The sequence below is a fragment of the Trachymyrmex cornetzi genome, unplaced genomic scaffold (genome assembly GCF_001594075.2).
Source record: "Trachymyrmex cornetzi isolate Tcor2-1 unplaced genomic scaffold, Tcor1.1 scaffold5, whole genome shotgun sequence".
NCBI classification, from domain to species: domain Eukaryota; kingdom Metazoa; phylum Arthropoda; class Insecta; order Hymenoptera; family Formicidae; genus Trachymyrmex; species Trachymyrmex cornetzi.
In genome coordinates, this window is record NW_017299806.1 from 1,241,487 (window position 1) to 1,241,890 (window position 404).

The window sequence follows — 404 nt, forward strand, 5'->3', positions numbered from 1 at the left end:
ATTTTTGTCATTAAATGTTGCTTATATTACGTAATAATATGAAATATCGACGAGGTACGATTTAGGTGACCAGTACGCATTCAGCAACTTTCCCCTACAACCTACCGTCCCCACCGATCGCAGGGCGCGTGGGCCGCTGGGAGTGGGAACTGCCACTAAACGTCTTCAAACGACTCGAACGGCACCCCTAGCAGGCCATCCCCACTCCCATCATTTTGCAATTTTCGCAATAGTTAACAAAATATTAATTACTAAAAATTGTAAAATATTGGTCTTGAATAATTTTATACTCATTTACTATCAACTTTACAAAAAAACTGCAACAGACAAAAATTATTTATTTTCTTTTCATAAAGTTCTGAGAATTTTTTCAGAATTTTTTCAGAATTTTTTAATACCGTATT